This window comes from Ochotona princeps, chromosome 5 (genome assembly GCF_030435755.1).
Source record: "Ochotona princeps isolate mOchPri1 chromosome 5, mOchPri1.hap1, whole genome shotgun sequence".
Lineage (NCBI taxonomy): Eukaryota > Metazoa > Chordata > Mammalia > Lagomorpha > Ochotonidae > Ochotona > Ochotona princeps.
The window spans coordinates 3,921,828-3,933,039 of NC_080836.1; positions in this window are offsets into that span (position 1 = coordinate 3,921,828).

The window sequence follows — 11,212 nt, forward strand, 5'->3', positions numbered from 1 at the left end:
GCAGTAGCAATACTACAGTTAGAAAACCCTGTAAATGTACAATGGATGTGGAAAAACACCTTGATAATTTCAACAAGAATTAAGCAGCTGCATTCACCAAAAAGTGCATTGGCTGGCGTGGCTGACAGACTGACGCTGACCCTGCACTGGCTGGTGCGCACAAGTGCCAAATCTGAGGTCATAGCAAGTGAGCTCTAATGGGACCTCCTCAGTTGATTGCTGAACTCAAAATCTAGACACAGAAAAACGTCATAAGCTATGTGGTCCTACCTTGAGTGCACACATTGGGAGTGGTTCTTCATAGTTGCTGATGCCTATGCAGTGACAGCCAGGTTATCTTCACTAGCAGAGGATGGAAAGCAGAACAAGCTGGACAACTCTCCCGACCAAGCTTTTCAGTCAATTTCTGAGTCTGTGGATGCACTGTGGTGAACTTGGTCAGCCTTTACACCTTGGGCAGATATTTTACCAAGTCTTATACAAAGAAGCAAAGTCTGAGAACTATCAGAATCACTCAAGTAACACTCTCAGACATTCTGCCATGCATTGGAGTCTGAGGCATCATCAAGTGGCTGTCCCCAATCCTCAGGTACTGATGTAGTCTGGCAGGAAGGAGCAGCGCCTCCCCTTTCGCCTCTGTGGTCACATACACACAAAATACAAAAGCAAAAAGAATGGAGCATTTGTCCCACCCACCTTCCTGTGGTTCTTGACAATCCCCACAATGCTTGGAGTTCTGTATGTGTGTGCTTCTCTCCTAACTAAGTAAACAATATAATTTTCCTACAGAAATAAAATCAAGAACTTGAGAATAATCTCAGCAAATGTCATAAGGAATATCACTATCAGGCACCGTGTTCCTAAAATCATTGAGATTCATTCCGTTCTTGCATGTTGTGAGTGGAACAATGTAAATGTACTCTGCTTTCACTTTTTACTTTTATAAATAAACATTCATTTTATTACATCCAGTTGTTTGAAATACCATCTTTGTCATTTACAAAGTTATCTGACATAGCTGTTTTAAAGTATCCTCATGATGCTGCCATATTATTCTACACACAGATGTTGCATTCACAGACATGTCAACTGATGCATGTGACAATCGTAATGTTGAATTCACAACTTTGAATGGTAGCTCTTTTGTCTAATGTGGGGAGTGAACCTCTTGCAGTATCTGGTGAAACGAGGCCACCATCGTGCCTTGTATAACTTTAAAGTTATATCCCAGAGATGTAAGAATTGACTGACAACAGACTTATGGGTTGTGGTAATAGTCACCAGAGTTCAAGTATAAGTTGCAACAACTGCTGCTCCTATGCACACTGGTTTGGTGTATGATGCTTGCCTACAGAAAGTTTGTTGCCACTGGGATGAGTCATCTTGGATACTACCCTGTGCCAGAAGCTTTTTAACTATGGGAATGAGCATGGGGCAAGCACTGTGGCATAGTGTTGGCTGTCTGGCAGTGATGAACTTCGTGCATACAGCCAGTAATAACACATAGACAAATGGCTGATGGTCAATAGCTGAAGTTTATTAGCAGCATCAGACCTTTTGAAGACAGGTGATCATGTAGGCTTCAGGGATTATGCTTTGAGGAATTTATCTTTCATCAGCAAGAGGGAGTTTCCTAAGAAACAATTGGTTCATCTAGAAGTCCCTGTCCTCAGTCCATTAATTCCTATTCCCCTGCCTGAGTGAGGAAGCACCTCTCTTGGATCTCTTATCTAACCCAGGGACAAGGGAGTTTCTTGCCTGTTCATTTCCATATCAGCTGATCCTGGGACCTTCACCACAGAATTGGAACTAGCTTTGGCTGCATGCTGGTGAGTCTCCCCAGTGTCTCTCATTAATCCATTGTTTTCCTACAGATTTGATCAGTTGTCCTCCTACAGCATGGTAGGGTAAAGCTTTTGCCTGAGGCACTGGTATGCTATGTGGGCACTGGTTCAAGTCCAGCTGTTCAACTTCTCATCTAACTCCTTGGCCTGATTCACATTGGCTCAGCTACTGGTGTGTAGCAATTGAGATATGAACCATGGATTGAAGATACTTTTCTATCCATGCCTCCTCTCTATAAATATACCTTTCAGATGGAAAAAAAATCCTTTTTTTTAAAAGAGTGGGCACTATGACTAGTGTTTAGGCCAGTCAAATGTTTAGTGAGAAGCCCATTGCTAAGGTTCCGATCTGTGACAGTCTCGACCACTGCTACGACTTCATGCTTAATCTCAATACTCTATGAAGCCTGCAAAAGGTGAATGCCAAGTGCAAGCGAAGAAAATTTATTGCAGAATGCACCATGCAGCATTAACCAATGCTTTATTTCAACAGCAGAATGAATGTTGTACACTCCTAAATACTTCTTGAATTATCTTGCATGCCCCCAGATATAAGCTTTGAACACTTTGATAGGATACCTGCTGGCCAGGTACTCTAGGAATACATTTCTCATAGAGCCTTGTTTGGAGTAAAAAAGACTTCCTTAATGTTTGCAAGTTCCTTTTTAAAACATTTCCAGAGTCTCCTTTGATTCCTCTACTTGCCTCTTAGGAAGGTAGACAAGGCAGCAAGGATGGGATTCATTTTGTTTGGGACAGAGCAATGGATCATGTTTGCAGACTATACATCCTGCTTCAGTAACCACAGGTTGGAGTCAGTTTCAAGAGGTTGCAGATCCAGTTTCTTTAGCTCTCTAGCTCCTGTAAATGAACAACTAGAACTAACTCCAAATCTCCATTTCCACTGTTTCGACATGCACAATTTTCTTATCTAATTACTCTTTCAAATGGTTGGGTTTTACCTCTTATTCTTAAGAAATTATTAGTTCTTACAATATAACCTATCAAGATCAAATCTGGTAATTCATAGACAACAGACTCAAAGCGGCACTAAACAACAGTAAAACTACTATACCAATGCATGGGGGGGTGGGAATCGGGTGCGATCCTGACAACCTCTTAACAGGAGGTCATGTGCGTGGAGCAGGGGGCACTCCAGAGTGGAGCAGGTGGTAAGGAGGAAGCTTGGATCCCAACCACGAAGACTCCCAGACCTTCACCACAAACTACTAATATGAGCAACAAGGACTATACCCCAACTGCCAAGGAGGCCACAGGGAATTGGATGCCCTCGGGGGCTAAGTACTCTGAGGTCACCCACCCCCAACCGGAGCTTCCGCAGGGGATGGAAGAAGTCCAAACACTACCGCGCAGAAACCAACGTCATCGGAAAGACAACCAGAAGCCCTGAGCGGTCCGCAGACACAGAAGAACAATAAATGTCCTTCGGGACCAGGGAGGAGAGCTTTCTCTGGTCCGAGCCTGGCTCCACCTCTGGACCCCTGCCCTCCCTCGCAGTGACCATCGGGATTGCTTCGAAAAACCCTCACAGCAAACAAACAATCATACAAACTAAAAAAAAAAACCTATAATAAATAGGCAAACAACAAAAAGTAGAGCTTGAAATCTGACAGGAAAGAGCTGGCGTGGATTGGCTCATGCCTTGCTGGGTGGGACAGAAAGATTAGTCACTCCTCACCATGGTGTTGAGGATTTTCCTGCACACCCCCCCCCAAAAAAAAAATGTTCTGCACCTTAAATGTTGACAAATATCTTGTTAGAGTTACAAGCCAGTCTAGATTATCCCAAAATCTGCCAAGATCAACAAAATTATACTTCAACACAACAAATGGCTAAATACTAAAATGAAATAGACATGAGACAGCTGAATGGTACCCTATCGCCTTTTTAGGTATATAGCAGCCAGTCCGGTCCTGTATATAAACTAAAATTGAAATGTCAATGAGCTAATCATAGGTTGTGTTTAGGACTTGTTTTTTTTTTTTTTTAACATACTGGTTACTCAAAACCATGTCAATTCCATAATATTGCAAATTGCTGTTGATGTTATATTGGGACTCTTAATTGACTGGGATGATATTATACCAGCTCTGACTTCGGACCAGAAATGGTCTCCCCAAGAAACTGTTCAACCCATCTGGACAATAAGTAGCTGGACTCCATGCTTAGTATATGTTTGCAAGGAAAGAATCTTGATTGAATTTGAACTGTAATGCTGCATCAAGGTGGAGGAATCCACCGGGGATGGGGGGGAGGGGAGGGGGGGAGGGATTCCCAGAGCCTATGAAACTGTCACATAATACAAAATATTAATAAAAATATAAAATAATAAAATAATAATAATAATGAAGGATATAAAAAGCACATGAGGAGCAGCCTCCTTCCTGAGGAATTCCTGAGGGGTTCATGTGACCTGTCAGGTGTCATGTAGGCTGTCAGTCCTGGAGTTCCAACAGCCCTCCAACCAAGCAAGCAAGGCAGATACCACAGAAACAGAAAACACTGAGGTTTCTCACTATGGCCAGAAATGTGTCTCAAACTTTAAATGATGAGCTGCTGATCTCCAATGTGACTTTTCTTGGAGATCAGCGAGTCTGGGAGGGGTTCAGGCCTTGGGGGTAGAGGCAGCTTGCAGCCCCCTGCAGTGTGGCAGCTGAGGGGGGTGCCCCTGCCAGACTGGACCCAATTCTGGGGAATCAGGCCAAAGCCACTGCCGAAAGGCAGTGAACAGTTCCTTGGCTTTGGGCGTCCAATGCAGCCAATGGTACCAGGCTTTGCCTGCTTGCTGCCCAGGATTGAGATCTGGGGTTTTTAGGATATGAAATTGCTACCTTGAGACACCCATGAATAAGGCCAGTTTTAGTGTAGGTGAGAGATGAATTCTGGGTGATTCCCAGTAACAGGGTCATGAAGTTTTAGGGCAAGCATGGGGACTGAGACCTGATGGTTAGGAGGGGAATGTCCATAAGATCCTTTTGGGCCAGGCTGATTAACCAGCCAAATTAGGAATCCTGAGATGGACTGTTAGCATAGAGCATCACCAACTGCCACACCAGTCCACACCAAAGCTATGGATGGGGGCCTGTCTGGCAGGGCTAGGTACCATTATTTGACTGGGTGGTGGAATAGTGGACAGGTCACATATGGCAGTGTCAAGACACTAATCAGCACATGAGAGAACTTGGTCCAGGGGTAAACTCTGTGGGGGAAGTGTGGGCCCAACCCTGTAGAAATACAAGTCCCACAGGTTAGCTCGTGAGCTGGGCAGGTCAAGGCAGCACCACCTAAGGTGAATCCTAAAATAGGATGTGGGGTGGGCCAAGCTGCAATTGGAAGGGAGCAGACCGGGCAGGGCCAAGCAAACTTCAACTCACAGAAAAGAATATAAATCAGGATGGAGCACATGTCATTCCGACCTAGGCTGTTACACCAATTGGTCTACATGAGGCAGGGATACTATGGCACAGCATTGAAGGCAAAGGCTGAGACAGATGAGGGGCTGAGCCAACTGGGTCAGAGCAACCACTGGCACGCGCACAATCTAGGGCTGGGAAGAAACTCAGTTGGGGAGCTGTGAGAGTACACCCTTACTGGGTTGGGGTTCCCATGGGAGGGTATGGGGGCTGGAGTTGGGGCTGTGTTCTGGTCTGGATATGACTGCAATCTCCCTAGGCACAAGTGTGGACTGGGCGCACCAAGCTGGGCTAGACGCCAGCACCATCTGGCCCTCTGGAGAACCTGGGTAGATATAGGACAAACTAGGTTGGGTCTCTGCCCCTACTGAGCCATGTGTGAGCAGTATCTGAGTATGGACAAGCCTTTGCTGGGCTGAAACAGCCAACACCAAGAACTGGAATGGATTGAAGGCCAGCAATGAGAGCTGGCCCATGGAACCACCAGTACGCGCAAGACCTGGCATAGGGAGAGGTTCTGAAAGAGGAGCTTGGGAAACTCCTCTTTCGGAACACATTCCCTAAAGGTGAGCATGAGAACCACAATAAGGAGCAACCCAGACCAGGCCAGAGGAAGCCATCATACATATGGCTTAGGTGAGGGGCAGACCAGGCTGAACCCATTCACATAAACCACTGGCAAATCCGAGCACCAGAACAGAGTGTGAGTCAGACCAGGTTCAGTCGCAACACATACCAGTGCACATTAAGGAATGCCAAGGTGAGGTGAGCCATACCAGATGTGGTTGCAGCGCCTAAACAGCACACATGAGAACTGGGGGGAAGGAGGTAAAGCTGGCAGGGGAATGTGGGCTCCCGTGCTGAACAACCACTCCCACTGGAGAGCATGAGTTGGGATGGGGGCAAACCAGACCAGGCAGGGCTACAACACTCGTGAGCTTCATGTGAGCTAGATTAGGGAAGGGCCAGATTGGGCTCACTGTACTGACTGGTGCAAGCAAATTAAAGTGGGTGAGGGGGGTGAGGGTTGGTTGGGCTCTGCCGGGGCAACAGATGGTAAAGGCTGGCACTGGGGGCTAATTCTGTCAAGTTAAATGCCAGAACCACCTGGAGAGTACATGATGTGGAAGTTGGAGTGGCCTAGTAGGGAGACAGTGGGCACCTCCCTCGTGGGTTATCACTCCCACTGGACAGCACAAAAATCAGGACAGGCACAGAGGTGGCTAGACAGAAATGCACCTGCCAGTATGTGTGTGGGCTGGATAGTAGATTGGTTGGGTTGAACTAGGCTTCAATGCCCATTGACAAGTGCAAGAGCTAAATGGAATGTGGGACAGACTGAACAAGCCTGCGGTACATACTGGCATGCATGGGAACCAGGGTAGGGAGCAGGCCTAGTGGGGGTTATGGGGAGTCGCCCCAACTAGGCTGCAGCTCCCACTGGTTTGCGTGAGGACCAGATATGAAGTGGGCAGGATCGAGCTGGACTACAACACCCATCAGTCCAAGTGAAAGACAGGGCTGCAAACAGAACTGACCAAGCAATTGAAATGACCAGCATATGCATAAGCTGGCTGGAGTGATGGATGCTGCTGGACCCTGTATTGGTAAGCACACACAAGAATCAGGTTTGGGATCATCTCAGATGAAGTTTCTTTGGAGATCACTCCTACTGAACTGCTGATCTCAAAACCCCAATGATGAAAAGACTATGTCAGCCAGTGGATTCTGAATAGGTTTCATCGTAATTGGACCAGCAAGATTGGCAGCAATTCAGGCCTGTTGAACTATCAAAGCTGCTTGAGCAGGACCCTTGGAGTGCGCCTCACATCGGGGACCTGGGATGGGTGGGAGGATGGGTGGGGCTTTTCCCTTTGTTTCTCCCCTGACCTGACGGGGATGGAGGAAAACTGATGATATTAGTGTGGAAATAATGGTATTACCCACTTTCCTGTAGCCATTGACCCTTTGTACCCTAATCAACTAAGTAAGATTCTAAATAAATAAATAAATAAATAAATAAATAAATAAATAAATGAAATTTTTTAAAAGGAGGTAAATAAAAGCAAGTGATGTAGTAACTGTGAATGCTTGTTTAAATGACTTAAGCTCCTTTAGAAAGGATACCCATGGACAGAGGAAACACTGTGTAAGGGTACGAAGATACTGTGGCTTTGAGTAAGAGAGAGAGGTGTAAGGAGACACCAAACCTGATATAATTTTGCTCTTAAATTTTCAATCACTAGAACCCTACGAAATAAATTACTATAATTCAGGCACATATTCTACAGCATTTTATTATGGCAACCCAAACAAGGTACTGCACTGAAATTTTACCTACATTTCCGGTAGCCAAAGAGAAGAAATTGCAATTTTCAAAGACACACAGAAATCAAATGCTATGATTTCAGATGGCCAAAATCTGAACAAAGAAAAATACAAAATCAGCAAACTAACTACTCATTTCCAACACCCAGAAAAATAAGAAGCCTAACCAGCAGCAGTAAAAGAAAACTGTAAAGATCAATGAAGAAATCAATAAAAACTATATAAAACAATATTGAAAATGATGGAAATATTGATTTTTGAAAGGACTGAAATGAAAAATCCTTTATCCAGGTTAGGAAAGAAGTAGACTCAAGCAAGAAAATAAAAAAAGAAAATAACACATTGCAATGAAATTATGGAAGTACAATAGTTCATGATTTTCTGTGAAATAGTGGGTTTTAGGAGAAAGAGAGAGACATCTCTCTGCAAATGGCTACAATGGCTGCAGCTGGCCAGTCTGAAGCCAGGAACCAGGAGCTTCTTCTGGGTCTCCCATGTGGGTACACTATCCCATTGCTTTGGGCTGTCCCCTATTGCTTTCCTAGGCCACAAGCAGGGAGCTGGATCAAAAGTGGAGCAACTGGGACATGAACTGGCACCCATATGGGATCACAGCACATGCAAGAGAAAGACTTTAGCCTCTATTCCAACACACCTGGCACAGTCTCTATACTCTTTATAAGTAAAATAAATGAATAATTTTTAAAAACATAATGGGAGAGAAAAAGAAAGAATTTGAAAACAAGACACTAGCTTGGATGTCTGGTGGAGCTTCTTACACACACATTTTAGGACCACATGCATCTTATCTGTCCTTGACCCTAGAAGAGCACCAAGTTATAGAAAGGTAAAGCTTATAGAAAAGCAAGTTAAAGGACATACACACTCACTAGAAGTTATCAGTATAAATAGCATGATGTAATAGTGTAAGAACCTAACTGTGTTAACCACTAGTGAGCAATATTATCACACAGAGATATCAGTTCACACACAAAAAAATAGTCAAACCAAGTGCTAAGAATCACTTATAAAGAAATAAAGAAGTGCATATACATAAAATGGCAACATGCTGAACTTTCTACCCTACTACCACTTCCTCCAGCATCACAATGTATCCTCAGTTTGTAACATAAGAATATCGTTCCATATGTAAAACACTTGCTAGGAATGAGCTTATGAGAAATACAAAGCAAAACACAAAATACATTGTCTCCAGGATCAAAAATTAAAGCAAAGGCCAACACTACAGTGTAACCTGTAAAGCTGCCAGTTGAGGCACCAGCATCCCACATGGAACCAGCTGTTCCACTTCCAGTACAGCTGTAAGTGGCCTGGACTAATCAGTGGAAGATGGCCCAATGCATGGGCCCTGACTACCCACACGGAAGACCTGCAAGAAGCTCTGGGATCCTGGCTCCACCTTGGTCCAATACCGACCATTTCAGCATCAGGGGAGTGAGATAATAGATACAAGTTCTCTGTCTCTCTCACTTACTCTTTAACTCTCACAGATAAAGAATTACAAATTTTAAAGCTGTATATATTTACTTGCAAGGCAGAAAAAAAAAAGAGAGATTCCACCTGATTTGCCAGGCCAAAGTCAAGAATCTTGATTATTCTTTGAGAGCTGCCAGATGGGTGCAGGAACCCAATCACATGAGACACCCTAAGGGGTTTTCTCAGCTTTCTGATCAGGGAAGAGCGCTGGAGTGGAGCAGCCAGTTCTCCAGCCATCACACCCATGCAGGTAGAGGTCGGACCTGTGTGTTACCACATCAGCTGAAGAAATACATTTTAAGCAATAAAACCATTCACTGGAACTAGGACTGACCACCTGTGGGGACAGAAGTATACTACATCAAGATCTGAACTGACAAAGACTTTTTTTTTACCTGTGTGTTCATTTTATGGTGTTTGCAATGTTAATGAATCAAGGCAGAAAATTTAGAAAGGCAAGAGCTTTCTTTTCTGTCTGAGATCACTGAATGAATGCAGGTTCCACCACTGAGATTAAAGAAGTAACATTTAAAACACGGCATATAGAACCTAGAGAAGTGAGCAAACTGAAAATAAATGCAGCATGTTTTTGCACAAAGACTTGAGAGAGATGGAGCTCTGGGAAGCAGCCTGCTTACAGTTCACAAGGGGATCCACTCTGAAGCTTACCCAGGTTTTCAGGCCTTGGGGATCACTCTCACTGAGGATATATGTCCTGAGGTGGGGAGGGACCAGTGGGGAACCCACTCCAGTGATGGAGAGAATCCTAAGCAGCCAGAGAATAATTAATTCTCAGAAGTTGACACCTTTCTCTTTCTAGTCCCACCAGCCTGCACTGTCTCCTCAGCCTCTCTGCTCTCTTCTGCAACCACTCACTCCAAGGTTGTTTTCCCTTCCAACCTCAAATGTCTTCTGTTTGCTCACTAACAGTTTACAACATTGGACAGTTAGAAAATTATTAATTGTTTCATCACCTGGAGTTAATACAGGCCTCACATTCAGGGCTGAATCTGCATACCACTGAAGGCAAATGTTAACAGAAAACATGTGTCTGCTCTTTCTGGACATTTTTGTCCCTTTTAAGAAGTTATTGGGCCCGGTGGCGTGGCCTAGCGGCTAAAGTCCTCGCCTTGAAAGTCCCGGGATCCCATATGGGCGCCGGTTCTTATCCCGGCAGCTCCACTTCCCATCCAGCTCCCTGCTTGTGGCCTGGGAAAGCAGTTGAGGACGGCCCAAAGCTTTGGGACCCTGCACCCGCGTGGGAGACCTGGAAGAGGTTCCTGGTTCCCGGCATCGGATCAGCGCAGCACCGGCAGGTTGCAGTTCACTTGGGGAGTGAATCATCGGATGGAAGATCTTCCTCTCTGTCTCTCCTCCTCTCTGTATATCCGGCTTTCCAATAATAATAATAAAATCTTATTTAAAAAAAAGTTATCTAGGGAACCTGCCCAGAGCTATCTCCTTAGCCTTAGCTTACTTTCTTTGCTGGTGGGTTCTTGCTATGCAGTGGCAACAGGTGGAAACATGTAAGAAGTAATTAAGACAACTCAATTCAAGTAATTAGTGTCTTAAAGGTGTACTACTTGTGTTCTTCTATACAAACCACTTTAGACCCATCTGTAATCACTTTTTGTCCATTAGGTTGGTATGCCACCCCAGGCCACTGTTAACCAGAAGGTCACCAAATGCTGCCCCTCATCCTCAGAGCAAATACGTAAGGTAAGCAACACTGCCCTTGCTGCTCTGCTATCAGCACCAAGAAAACTCCCACAGACCCTTGGGAGGGCTCTGCTGAGGACTGACCTGAGGACTTCACACTCTGTTTCTCAACGCCAGAAAATCAGGACCAACATGAAGTTCTGATTCTCCCAGAGGACTCCCGCATCCTCACAATGCTGGAGAGTGAGGACACCAAGGCCTGGCTACTGGCTCCCCTCCCGCCCTGGGCCTGAGGAGACGCTCTCACACACTCACCACTTCCCAGCGTCTAAGGGGCCTGTAGTCCTTCCCAGGGCTCCTGCGCTGGAGGCAGCTCACAAGGCAGCAACTGCTGAACCACCTGTGGCCTCTGAGCAGCAGAGCCAAGAAGGTGAGTATGGCCGTGCTATC